We start from the raw sequence: 11,473 nt of genomic DNA on the forward strand, positions 1-11,473 counted from the left end.
ACAGTCCAGCACACATGGACCCCTCTGGCCAGCAAGTGACCCCACCCCCAGCTGCCATCACAGCAGCCCTGGGAGCTCTCGGGAGTGGCCAGCCTACACTGCTCCTCCTCGTGTGGGGACCCTGTAAGGAGGCGGAGGTGAGAGACCGGGACCACTCCCAGCAGGATGCAGACCTCCACTGGATGCCAGGTGAGACAGGTTCCGCGCACGGGCCCTCATGCTCCAGGGACATCAGCTCTGCCCTCCGTGCCCTGTCCTGGGCTCTGCCTCTGAGCCAGACCCAAGAGATCACGCACGAGCTCAGGTTCAAAAGTCAGAGCGCTGCAGTGGCCCAACACTGTGAGCCCTGCAGCACGTAGACAGTGGAACCCCCTCCTGCTCTCCCACCCCACCTGCGCCTGGAGTCCCTGGAACAGAGAAAAAAATCCCACGAGAGCCCAAGATCAGTCTGGAAGCTTGGCCATTCCCTCTGCACCCTCCCGGGCCCCTCGCTGGACTCACTGTACCCTCATGATCCCCAGGGGGGCCTGGCTGCCTCCTCCCACCCATCCGTCTGAGGAATCTACCCCTGAGAGCAGCACCCAGAGATCATGGTTAGGATCCCCGGTTTAAGGTCAGGGGCTCGGCCTCACCTCCAGGCTGATCCCTGATGATCAGGAAGTTGCAGTGTGCCCTCCCCAGCCCTGCAGACTGGCTGACCTCTCAGCTTCCCCATCTGTCATCCAGACCCAAGAGGCGCTGTAACAGTTCAGAGGGTCACAGACGAAGTGCTGTGCACAGCTCAGTGCCCCTTCCCTGCCCTCCAGGGACTGGGTGTCACCTATTCAGGTTGTGCTTGGGAAGTCGCACCCAGAGAGAGCTGCAGACAGTGGAGGACAGAGTTAGGATGGAGACTGGTGGCCTTCGCTCTCTCATCTCAACCTGTGGTCACAGCATCCAGCAAATGACCCCCACCTACAGCTGACAGCAGCACTGTGTGTCCATTCTGCCCCTGACTGCAGCTCCAACACAGGCACCTTGGGTCACAGGCTCCGCTGCAGGAACTCCAGCACCCCCTTAGCCACCTGGTCCCCGCGGGCCCTGACCCTCACTGGCTGCGATTTCAGAGTGGCTGTGCATCTTCCTGCCTGCTCTCCCATCATCAAATAGGGGACGCAATAAGGGAGGTGGACAAGAGACAGTCATCAAGTTGGTTCTTAAAACCCCACTCATTGCAGATGATACCCTTCTTGGGCGTCCCAAGATCTGCTATCTTGAGCAGAGCCTGGTGTCCTGGTGTGGAAGCCACCCCAGTTTAGGGACCCACTTCAAGTCACATGGATGTGGCCCCGAGGGGAAGCCGGAGGCTGAACCTCCAGGGAAAACCTCTGCCCCTGTCTGGTAGGGGTTTCCCCTGGGTACAGGTGGATGAATGGATGGCTGCTCATTTCCCTGTGGCCCAGGGCCTGTGAGGATCACCATGTTTCCCTGCTGAGTTCCGGAAAGATAGAGGAGCAAACAGGACAACCTCCCAAGCTAAGGCCACACAGAAGCCATCACCAAACAATCAGCCCTACCCTGCAGGGACCAGACACCCACCCAGGCTTATCCACGGGGACAGCATGGACGCGCGCTCACGCACGCGTGTGCACACACACACACATACACACACAGGTACAGGGTGACCCGCACAGCAGGAGCCCCTGCCTCCCAAACCCAGGAAGGCTGCTCCCCTTCACAGAGATGAGGCACAGCCCCAGCACAGACTCTGCTAACGAAGAAAGAACATCAGGTTATTTTGTCCCCATCTTCTGGGGGGGAGGGGGGGGACATGCACTACAAACCTTTTTTCTCCTGAAAAATAGAAAAATGGCATTAATGAACATGCTACTCAATGACATCATGGCCCTCACAAAAACAAGAGGACGCTCAAGACCAGCTTCTGGTTACACTGCCCAGGGGCTATGCAGCCTGGCACCCCAGCTGCTCACCCCCCACCGAGCCCCTCCATCCCACCACTTCTGATGGCGTCCAGGGGATGAAGGGGAACTCAAGGTCCAACCCGTCCCCTTCCCTCACTACCCCCTACTCCATGCAGACCCCTCAGCGGGACCCCGGACTCCAGGAAGGCTCCTGCCGGGCCTGTTTCTGGAACCTGCAAGAACACACACTTGCCAGCTGCCCGGGGCTACTCACCATCAGGTCTGGCTTGGCTTGTTCCTCTTGCAAGTGGTCGTGGGTCAGATTAGGAGCCCCAGACTTGGAATCCCGTGCGGGAGCCTTGGAAGCTCCCAAAATCTGGCCAGAGCAGAGGAAGTGGTCACCTCACCACTTACCTGTGTGGCTCGACTCTGCCTGAAAAAGAAAGTGACACATAACACCAGCCCACCCCCACTCTGCTGCCCCCCCCCCCCGCCCTGCCACTGGGCCCACAGGTACCCAAGTCACACTTCATGCCCATCAGGTGAGATCTGAGACCCAGTGAGCCACATCAGGCCCTCTGTCCACCTGCCTGAGCCCAACAGAACCAGCTGGTCCACCCAACGCCTGCCTGGAAGACGCGAGGCGAAAAGGTAGAGGAGGGCAGGGAAGGGCGAGAGGGTGGGAGGGGAAGCGAGGGGTCGAGCTGCCCTGTCCCACACCAGCAGCTTCACCCGGCAGGCAAGGCCATCCCCACAGCCACCCATGTGTCCCAAGCTGGCTGTGCTGCCTCTTCATGCATTAATGATACTGCTGTCCCAGGGGCTGGGAGGGGGTCACTTGGACCACACACCCCTGTATGACCAGGTGATGCAGAACCCCGAGGCCAGCGACTCCTGTTGCTGTGGCATGCCCTTGAGCCCCCAGCCTGGCACAAGAGCAAGAATAGGGGTGGCCGTGGACAGGTGCTCCAGTACCCAGAATTGGAATGCTCGGGCGGAGGGGGACTGTATCGGGGGACTCGAGCAGAGAGTAAGAGACCGCCTGTGAGGGGCCTCAGCCTCCTGGTCATGGAAAGTCCTGGGTAGAGGCAGAGGCCCCTCAAGGAGACCCTCCTCCTGGGGCGACCAATGACAAGGGGCAGGTTGCTCTGTCTCAGCCCTGTACCCAGTCCTGGGGACAAGGGGCACCCTCTCCCCAGCTTCTGTCCCTCTGTCCTGTAAGCTGGATCATCTCAGAGGGCTCCTATGGGAACAGAGCCCCAGAAGCTCCAGGGCTGGTCCAGACTCTACTCTGTCCTGTCTGCCCTAGGCCACAGGCAGAGGGACCCTGGGCCCAGTCCCAAGGAGGGTCCCACTGGGGGCACAGCCTTCCCCTGGCACAGGCCAGACCCTCCCCTCCAGGAACTCAGACAGCCATGGAAGATAGGGAGAAGGGCCAGCAGCGCGTGCAGAAGAGGAGCAAGCTGAAGGACCCGTCCCCATGCAGCCAAGGATGCAGAGGAGGGTCCCGAGTGGCACGTGGTTGAAGGGGATGAAGAAAGGCACCATCTAGGAGCTGGGGAACTGTACGTCACCTCCTGCATGGAGCCGTTCCCACCCCCCAACTGCTGACGGGACCGCAACCCTCCTCCCAGGAAGCGCACCTGGAGAGCAGGTGAGGAGCCTGCTGCGCGGTTAGTGCAGGGGTGGCAAGGGACAGCTGGTCCAGTGGCACTGCTGGGCATCCGCAGCACCGTGGCACACGCCCACCCCGCCTCCCCCGCTGGACCTCCGCCTCCCTTGGCTGGGCACCACACAGGACCCCAGGAGACCCCAGAGCCAGGCCAGGTAATGGGGGTAGGCAGGCTTGGAGCTGGCCTCAGAGCTGAGTGGCCATCCAGGGCTCGATCCTGGCCGTCCACAGCTTTTTCAGACACTCACCACTCCGCATCTCTGAAATAGGACTATGGCGGCTTCAAGACCTAGGAAGGAACCCTGGGCCCAGCAGTGGCCAGCGGCTATGTGGCTGCTCAGCAGGAGGGCGTGGGGGGCAACCCCTGGGCCCTGAGAATGATGCGAAGGCTCTCACGCCAGCTGTGCAAGGGAGCCCGCAGCTGTGGATGAACTACGACCGCTGCTTAGTGCATTTCAAGGCAGGTGGCGTGTGCGTGTGCGGGTGTCAGTAAGGTGGGCAACACCAGAACCCGCCCTGTCCCGCACAGCTCCACCACCACACACAGGGTGACACCAGCAGGTGGCCAAGACACACGGAGCGAGTGACCTGATGATGAGGATCCTGATGGAGCGGCCGGGAGAGGCACCTGGCCTGCAAGGAGGAGGTGCAAGAGATGGCAAGGGGGACAGAGGAGGGCTTCTGAGTGTCGCGAGTGGCAGGGGGCTCCACAACGGGTGGGAGAGGTCCTCCCTAACATGCAGAGGGAGGGACAGAGGAGACGTGTAGGGGAGGGGCGCCGTGACACAGGACAGAAGGAAGGACTGAGTGCGACCTGGGGGGGTCCCATGACACAGGAGGAGATCAGGGTGCGCTCGGGACTCAGGGGACTCACGAGCAGGCCCCGGCGTGTCGAGAGGCTTCCTGGGGTGGGAGAGGGGCGGTGCTGGGAGTCCTGGGGGCCTGCTCGGGAGGGGGCCGCCTCTCAGCGCCGCAGCGCAGGTGGGGGCTCGTGAGGCTGAGGAAGATAGGGTCTGTGGACCAGGACGAGGGGCAGCTCGGGGACCCACCAGGACTGTGCCCACGGGAACAAGGACGAGGACCAAGCCTTGGCCCAGGGAGGGCAGGGAGCGTGGCCTGGGACACAGGATGACAGGAAAGAAGGGCTCAGGGGTGACGAACGGGGAGGGAGGACGACATTCAAACCCAGGAAAGGAGGGACGAGACTAGAGAGCGCGGCAGAGGGGCACAGAGGGCTCCCGACAGGGGCTGTGGACACAAGGGAAGACGGTCCCCCCGCAAGGGCCCAGGGACTGGCCCAGCAATGGGGGAGCAGGCTCAGTGTGACCAAGGACCCTGTGACACAGCAATAGAGAGGGTCCCTGTGACACAGGAGGGACAGGTTTAGTGTCACACAGGGACTCTGTGACATAAAGTGGTGAGGGTCCCTGTGACACAGGAGGGACAGGATTAGCGTGACACAGGGTGTCTGTGACACAGGAGTTGGGAGGGTCTTTGTGACACAGGAGGGACAGGATTAGTCTGATACAGGGACTCTGTGACACAGGAGGGACATGTTTAGTGACACAGGGACTCTGTGACACGGGAGTGGGGAGGGTCCTTGTGACACAGGAGGGGACAGGTTTGGTGTGACACAGGGACTCTGTGACACAGGAGTTGGGAGAGTCCCTGTGACACAGGAGGGGACAGGTTTAGTGTGACACAGGGACTCTGGACACAGGAGGAGGGAGGGTCTTTGTGACACAGGAGGGACAGGATTAGTCTGATACAGGGACTCTGTGACACAGGAGGGACATGTTTAGTGACACAGGGACTCTGTGACACAGGAGGCGGAGGTTCTCTGTGACACATCAATATGGAGATTCCCTTTTGCTGTACCCTGGGTAGCACTTGGTGTGACCCCTGAGAAGTTCTGAAGTAATCGAGTTTAAAGGAACATTTGCTGTGACCCTGGGAGGGTTCCCCAGGTGACACCTGAGTGGGGGCATCTCTGTGTGACCTGCATGGCCACGGGCAGCATGGTCACACAGTGTGAGCTAGCACTGTCTAGGACACAGGACTGAGGAAGGACGCCATGTGACCCAAGGCTAGGAAAGGCCTCTGGGTGTCACACAAGGGGAGAGCTTGCTGTGACACATGGTGAGCTAGACATGACACTGAGTGAAGGAGACCCTCTGAGACGCTATGTGTCACGGGACTGGGGAGCTTGCTATGACCCCCAGGTGGGATGAGGCTCAGTGTGGAGGTGGGGCTCAGAAGTGTCCTGAGTGGCACATTGGGGTGCTACCTGTAGCCCAGCGAGGGTGATCAGCGAGGTGTCACTGTGAGTGTGGGCTCTGTGTCTGGGTGGAGCAGGAGCCCCAGGGGACATGGGTGGGGAGCCCCCTGTGACCCATGCACGGGGCACACTCAGTGTGACCCAGGTGAGCAGAGGAACATGGCTGGGGACACCTTGTGGAGTGGGGTCCACATGCACGTGGCAGAGGGGCCGCTCAGGGTCCCCAGCCAGGGGCTCTGGTGACACCTGGGTGAAGAGAGGCTCTGCCTGACAGGGTCTCGGGCAACCACAGTGAAGCAGACTCATGTGTAGGGGGCAGGGCTCGGGCACTACATGGGGTGCTGGGTGGGCCTCCAGCTCCAGGGTCCTGGCAGGTTCAGGTGACACGGGGTGGGTCAGGTGCTCTGCACAGTTTGCAAAGGGGGTTTCATGCGGCACCTGGCAGGGACTCCATGTGACCCAAGCATGGAGGAGCGCAGTGCGGCAGATGGGTCAGTGTGTCACAGACGAGAGGGGTCCTGTGTGAGGGCAAGGGTTCTGGTGCTGCCCTGGGGGGCAGCTGATGGCAAGAGGGGCTTCTGGTGCCAAGATCAGCGTGGTGCATGAAAGCATGTGGGGTGCTGTGACTCTGTGCGAGGAACTCACCGTGGCCCCCATGACTCCTGGCCGACTCGGGACGCAAGGTGAGGAAGCTCCAGGTGAGGGTAGAGGTGGGACCAGGTGGGCTGTCTGAGTGGGGTGGGCTGGCTGTGCCAAGCTGGACGGCAGGGCTGGTGTGTCGGCGGCACGCGGGATGCGGCCCTCTGAGGCACTGACTGGAGGGAGGGACCCGGGGCCACTCACAGGAGCAGACGCCTCTGTCCTCATGCAGCGTGGCTGGCACCCAGGGTGGACCGGCGTGGCGTGCACTGAACCTCTGTGTGGCAGCCGCAGGGCATAGGTGGGAGCAACCCCTCCACAGAGGAGGGACAGTCCCCAACAGTCGAGTGCGAAGCACCGGAGTGCAGGGTGGGGAGGGGACGGTCATAGCACTGGGCAGGCGTTTGTGCCACAAATGGTGCTGGGGGCTCTGACAGTGACACAGGGGCACAGGAGGAAAGCCAGGTCACATGCCTGGGAGCAGGGACACCGTGGAAGGGTGCAGAGGGACACAGTGAGGGGCTCAGTGACCCAAGCATGGAGGAGGCGCTCACGTGAGAAGCCCTGGGGACACTGGTGGGGGCTCAGTGCCATGTGAGGGAGTGACAATAGAACACCGATGGCAGAAGATGCAGCTTCGTGTGACGCCTCAGTAGGGCTCTGCATGTCACCAGGAGGAAGAGAAGCCCCCTGTAATGGGGTGACACCAGGCGAGGAGACCCAACGAGAGACATGACTGGAAGGAGCTCTCTGTGACACATGGAGACAGGGTCCACAAGGCACGTGGGGGAGTGACTCCCGTCCCACACAGGGAGAGGGAGCAGGTGACACCCTCACGCTTGACAGGGGAGCTCAGGACAGGTGAGGGCGTGAGGCATTGCACTGTGACGTGGCAGAAGTGCCAGGTGCACTGAGAGTGCAGGAGGACCTGGCCTGACACCCAGGGAGGAGGGCTCCATGACATGTGGGGAGGGCTCCAAGGGACACACCTGTGGAGGAGGGGCTCAGTGACATGTGGGGGAGGGATCCAAGTGACACACCTGTGGAGGAGGGGCTCAGAGACATGTGTGGGGGAGGGCTCCAAGTGACACACCAATGGAGGAGTGGCTCAATGACATGTGTGAGGAGGGCTCCAAGTGACACAACAGTGGAGGAGGGGCTCAGTGACATGTGAGGGAGGGGTCCAAGTGACATACCTGTGGAGGAGGGACTCAGTGACATGTGTGAGGGAGGGTTCCAAGTGACACACCTAAGGAGGAGGGGCTCAGTGACATGTGAGGGGAGGGCTCCAAGTGACACACCTGTGGAGGAGGGGCTCAGAGACATGTGTGGGGGAGGGCTCCAAGTGACACACCAATGGAGGAGTGGCTCAATGACATGTGTGGGGAGGGCTCCAAGTGACACACCTATGGAGAAGTGGCTCAGTGACATGTGTGAGGAGGGCTCCCAGTGACACACCTGTGGAGGAGGGGCTCAGTGACACGTGAGGGAGGGCTCCAAGTGACACACCTGTGGAGGAGGGGCTCAGTGACAAGTGTGGGGAGGGCTCCAAGTGACACAAGAGTGAAGGAGGGGCTCAGTGACATGTGAGGGGAGGGCTGCAAGTGACACACCTGTGGAGGAGGGGCTCAGTGACAAGTGTGGGGAGGGCTCCAAGTGACACACCTGTGGAGGAGGGGCTCAGTGACATGTGTGAGGGAGGGCTCCAAGTGACACACCTGTGGAGGAGGGACTCAGTGATATGTGTGAGGAGGGCTCCAAGTGACACACCTGTGGAGGAGGGGCTCAGTGACATGTGAGGGAGGGCTCCAAGTGACACACCTGTGGAGGAGGGGCTCAGTGACATGTGTGAGGGAGGGCTCCAAGTGACAAACCTGTGGAGGAGGGGCTCAGTGACATGTGTGAGGGAGGGCTCCAAGTGACACACCTGTGGAGGAGGGGCTCAGTGACATGTGTGAGGGAGGGCTCCAAGTGACACACCTGTGGAGGAGGGACTCAGTGACATGTGTGAGGGAGGGCTCCAAGTGACACACCTGTGGAGGAGGGGCTCAGTGACATGTGAGGGAGGGCTTCTAAGTGACACACCTGTGGAGGAGGGGCTCAGTGACATGTGTGAGGAGGGCTCCAAGTGACACACCTGTGGAGGAGGGACTCAGTGACATGTGTGAGGGAGGGCTCCAAGTGACACACCTGTGGAGGAGGGGCTCAGTGACATGTGAGGGAGGGCTTCTAAGTGACACACCTGTGGAGGAGGGGCTCAGTGACATGTGTGAGGGAGGGCTCCAAGTGACACACCTGTGGAGGAGGGGCTCAGTGACACGTGAGGGAGGGCTCCAAGTGACACACCTGTGGAGGAGGGGCTCAGTGACAAGTGTGGGGAGGGCTCCAAGTGACACAAGAGTGAAGGAGGGGCTCAGTGACATGTGAGGGGAGGGCTGCAAGTGACACACCTGTGGAGGAGGGGCTCAGTGACAAGTGTGGGGAGGGCTCCAAGTGACACACCTGTGGAGGAGGGACTCAGTGATATGTGTGAGGAGGGCTCCAAGTGACACACCTGTGGAGGAGGGGCTCAGTGACATGTGAGGGAGGGCTCCAAGTGACACACCTGTGGAGGAGGGGCTCAGTGACATGTGTGAGGGAGGGCTCCAAGTGACAAACCTGTGGAGGAGGGGCTCAGTGACATGTGTGAGGGAGGGCTCCAAGTGACACACCTGTGGAGGAGGGGCTCAGTGACATGTGTGAGGGAGGGCTCCAAGTGACACACCTGTGGAGGAGGGACTCAGTGACATGTGTGAGGGAGGGCTCCAAGTGACACACCTGTGGAGGAGGGGCTCAGTGACATGTGAGGGAGGGCTTCTAAGTGACACACCTGTGGAGGAGGGGCTCAGTGACATGTGTGAGGAGGGCTCCAAGTGACACACCTGTGCAGGAGGGGCCCAGTGACATCTGTGGGGAGGGCTCCAAGTGACACACCTGTGGAGGAGGGGCTCAGTGACATGTGTGAGGAGGGCTCCAAGTGACACACCTGTGGAGGAGGGGCTCAGTGACATGTGTGAGGAGGGCTCCAAGTGACACACCTGTGGAGGAGGGGCTCAGTGACATGTGTGAGGGAGGGCTCCAAGTGACACACCTTTGGAGGAGGGGCTCAGTGACATGTGAGGGAGGGGTTCTAAGTGATACACCTGTGGAGGAGTGGCTCAGTGACATGTGAGGGTGGGCTCCAAGTGACACACCTGTGGAGGAGGGGCTCAGTGATATGTGAGGCAGGGCTCCAAGTGACACACCTGTGGAGGAGGGGCTCAGTGACATCTGTGGGGAGGGCTCCAAGTGACACACCTGTGGAGGAGGGGCTCAGTGACATCTGTGGGGAGGGCTCCAAGTGACACACCTGTGGAGGAGCGGCTCAGTGACATGTGTGGGGGAGGGCTCCCAGTGACACACCTGTGGAGGAGGGACTCAGTGACATGTGTGAGGAAGCCTCCAAGTGACACACCTGTGGAGGAGGGGCTCAGTGACATGTGTGAGGGAGGGCTCCAAGTAACACAACAGTGGAGGAGGGGCTCAGTGACAAGTGCGGGGAGGGCTCCAAGTGACACACCTGTGCAGGAGGGAATCAGTGACATCTGTGGGGAGGGCTCCAAGTGACACACCTGTGGAGGAGGGACTCAGTGACATGTGTGGGGAGGGCTCCAAGTGACACACCTGTGGAGGAGGGGCTCAGTGACATGTGTGGGGAGGGCTCCAAGTGACACACCTGTGGAGGAGGGGCTCAGTGACAAGTGTGGGGAGGGCTCCAAGTGACACAACAGTGGAGGAGGGGCTCAGTGACAAGTGTGGGGAGGGCTCCAAGTGACACACCTGTGGAGGAGGGGCTCAGTGACAAGTGTGGGGAGGGCTCCAAGTGACACACCTGTGGAGGAGGGGCTCAGTGACATGTGTGGGGAGGGCTCCAAGTGACACACCTGTGGAGGAGGGGCTCAGTGACAAGTGTGGGGAGGGCTCCAAGTGACACACCTGTGGAGGAGGGGCTCAGTGACATGTGTGAGGGAGGGCTCCAAGTAACACAACAGTGGAGGAGGGGCTCAGTGACAAGTGTGGGGAGGGCTCCAAGTGACACACCTGTGCAGGAGGGACTCAGTGACATCTGTGGGGAGGGCTCCAAGTGACACACCTGTGGAGGAGGGACTCAGTGACATGTGTGGGGAGGGCTCCAAGTGACACACCTGTGGAGGAGGGGCTCAGTGACATGTGAGGGAGGGCTCCAAGTGACACACCTTTGGAGGAGGGGCTCAGTGACATCTGTGGGGAGGGCTCCAAGTGACACACCTGTGGAGGAGGGGCTCAGTGACATCTGTGGGGAGGGCTCCAAGTAACACACCTATGGAGGAGGGGCTCAGTGACATGTGTGGGGAGGGCTCCAAGTGACACACCTGTGGAGGAGGGGCTCAGTGACAAGTGTGGGGAGGGCTCCAAGTGACACACCTGTGGAGTAGGGGCTCAGTGACAAGTGTGGGGAGGCCTCAAGTGACACACCTGTGGAGGTGGGGCTCAGTGACATGTGGGGGAGGGCTCCAAGTGACACACCTATGGAGGAGGGGCTCAGTGACATGTGTGAGGGAGGGTTCCAAGTGACACACCTGTGGAGGAGGGGCTCAGTGACATCTGTGGGGAGTGCTCCAAGTGTCACACCTGTGGAGGAGGGACTCAGTGACATCTGTGGGGAGGGCTCCAAGTGACACACCTATGGAGGAGGGGCTCAGTGACATGTGTGAGGAGGGCTCCAAGTGACACACCTGTGGAGGAGGGGCTCAGTGACATCTGTGGTGAGGGCTCCAAGTGACACACCTGTGGAGGAGGGGCTCAGTGACATGTGGGGGAGGGCTCCAAGTGACACACCTGTGGTGGAGGGCTCAGTGACAAGTGTGGGGAGGGCTCCAAGTGACACACCTATGGAGGAGCGGCTCAGTGACATTTGTGAGGGAG

Source organism: Sciurus vulgaris (assembly GCF_902686455.1).
Source record: "Sciurus vulgaris genome assembly, chromosome: 2".
Taxonomy (NCBI): domain Eukaryota; kingdom Metazoa; phylum Chordata; class Mammalia; order Rodentia; family Sciuridae; genus Sciurus; species Sciurus vulgaris.